Here is a 2713-nt window from a genome sequence, read left to right as displayed (position 1 = left end):
ACACACACACACACACTCACTCACACACACACACACACACACACACTCTCTCTCTCACACTCTCACACACACACACACACACACCCACACCAGTCTAAACACTATCCATTCTGAATGAACTACTCAACGACAACTTATAATTGAGTCACCGAATCCGAGAAAAAAAAGCATGCAGTTGGTGAGAAAATCATGGGAGGAATTATGAAATCTCTGTCAGAAGTGTAATTCCTCCCAGCTTTGTGGTTTCGGAGTCTCGTGGCAGGGTCCTTCACTTCAGAGGAGATGAATCAACAGTGAATCACTGAAGAGGAGAAGAGAGAAGAGAGAAGAGAGGAGGAGAAAGAGGAGAAAGAGAGGGGTGCATGTGTATAAAACCACTTCAGTCACTCACTCAGCGAGTCTCAGAGACACTTACCTGGATATCACACACTTTTTCTTTTTCTTTTTCTTTTATTCATTCTACAATTGTTTTCCTCTCTGTGTGTATTACTGTCGCGTGCAGCGCTGCAGGCTAAACCAGGTTTGGAAGAAGTTTTGGGAGAGTTTACTGAAGCACCGGACAGCGCACGAAAATAACGGGCTTCGTTTGATTTCATCCAGAACTCTTCAAAACCTCGGAAAGAATAAACGGATCTGAACGGAAACTAAATTAAAATGCATCGCTGGAAAGGTAAGGGATGAGCGACTTTGGCTTTTCACAGTTAATTATATTCATTTATTATTATTAGGCCTATTAATATTAGATCATTCAGATCAGATAATTATAACATATCATTAATATATTTGTTCCGAGTTTTTCTCAGAGCTTTAAATCCTCTATAGTTTTTTTTTATTGTCTGTGTGCATGTGCGCGTAAATTTGTTTGCAAAGTGATTCAATCATATGAATATTTGACTCTTCTAAACTGTTTCAAAAACTCTCAAATCTGTCAAAGACTGCTTCTATGAAAAACTGCTTTGAGAGGCCTAACAGTCGAAGTAAGTCAATTTCGTTAAAGTAAGTTAACGGCACATGTTTAGTTCAGATAGCTTTAACATTTCATGGCAAATAATCGATTGAATTGTTGCCCTAAAAGTCTCCTTAAATATGTTTATGTGCATATAGCCTACATACGCGGGCGCGAGACTGATAATAACTTAAGTATATAAGTAGGCTTTATCTGATTAAAATTAGTACTTTTTAATGAGATAAGCAAATTGAGTTTATCCACTTTTTATTGATTTCATTGAACATGTTAGGCCTACATGATGAAGAAGAATGTAAAGTTGGATAACAGAAATACACATTTTAGGTTATTCTTAAAAATAGTTTAAAATTATATTATTTTAAACCAATATGTATAGTCAGAGATTTTCACACTAAAATATCAATTTATAACAAAGCACTGTCCAAAACACAAAGCATTTCCTAAAATATCAGTGTTAAAGCAGAAAACACAAACTCACATATTGGTGAAAAATCTGAATGACACGATAGTTTTTATTCAGAGGTGATATTATTTTCTAAACTCTCACACACTTGTTAATTTCAGAGAGCAAAATATAATTTATGAACCTTTCAAACAGAAGAATTTTTCAAATGTTTTCACTATATTTGTGGGCACATTTTCATAAATCTGCTCCTCACATGCAAGCACAGGCAGACATATGCATATAAGACGAGTTATTCTTTGGTTCATAGGGCAAACTCACCCGTCTTGTTAACCGACACTGATATGAGAATGTACATGATTCAAGTTAGTCAGGGTCTAAACACACACACACACACACACACACACACACACACTCTCTCTCTCTCTCACACACACACACACACACACACACTCTCTCTCACACACACACACTCACACACCCACACAGAGAGAGAGAGAGAAAGAGAGACACACATTCCCTTTTCCCCGTTACAGTTCATTTTGTCCCACATGCATCTATCACAGCAATCATACACAGCCCAAACTGCCAAAAACTCTCAAACTCACACAGATGATTTCAGAAAAAAAGCCCCAAACCATTAACATGTCACAGAGCCCTGTGCATTTGCATTTTAATTCACGCAAAGACGCGGACAAGACAGTCAGTTTAGGGAAGAAGAGAGAGAGAGAGCATGTGTGTATAAGTGAGGTGGAGGGATGAAGAGCTTTAGGAAGTGCAGGGCTTAAGGAGAAAGAGAGAGACGGAGTGATGGAGGAAAGGAAAGAGGGTTAACGCAGCCCAGATTCCCTCTAAAAGAAAAAGGAGCGAGCGAGCACAGGGGAATGATATAAAATGAGTTGGTCACGGTTTGAACAGTTACACATGCTGTTTACATTTTTCCCAAATTAACATGGCCCCTCGCTTCACCAAGCCGCTTTCGCTCTCCCACTTCTTTCTTTCTTTCTTGCTTTCCATCTCAAACTGTTTGAGTTCCATATTTGATCTTCCAGACTGGACGTGCAGATAGCTGCTCTTCATTCTGTTGTATTTATTTTCAAGAGTTGGACAAGTTAAATGAGAAACTTGAGTCAGAGAGATGGGGGAATGGTGAGGGGGAGGGAAGAGATCACTTAAAAAAACAAGAGTGAAAAAAGAAAGGTAATAAAAGAGGTAGAGATATAGTGCATCGGAACTGAACAGAAAAAGTTGAAATTTGAAAAAAGCATGAGAAAAAAGATCAAAGATAATTGTATGTGAACTCTTAAAAATAAAGGTTTCAAAAGTGTTTTTTTTTTCTTTTG

Source organism: Sinocyclocheilus anshuiensis, unplaced genomic scaffold (assembly GCF_001515605.1).
Source record: "Sinocyclocheilus anshuiensis isolate Anshui unplaced genomic scaffold, SAMN03320099.WGS_v1.1 scaffold121, whole genome shotgun sequence".
In the NCBI taxonomy this organism is placed as follows: domain Eukaryota; kingdom Metazoa; phylum Chordata; class Actinopteri; order Cypriniformes; family Cyprinidae; genus Sinocyclocheilus; species Sinocyclocheilus anshuiensis.
This window is presented reverse-complemented; position numbering follows the sequence as displayed.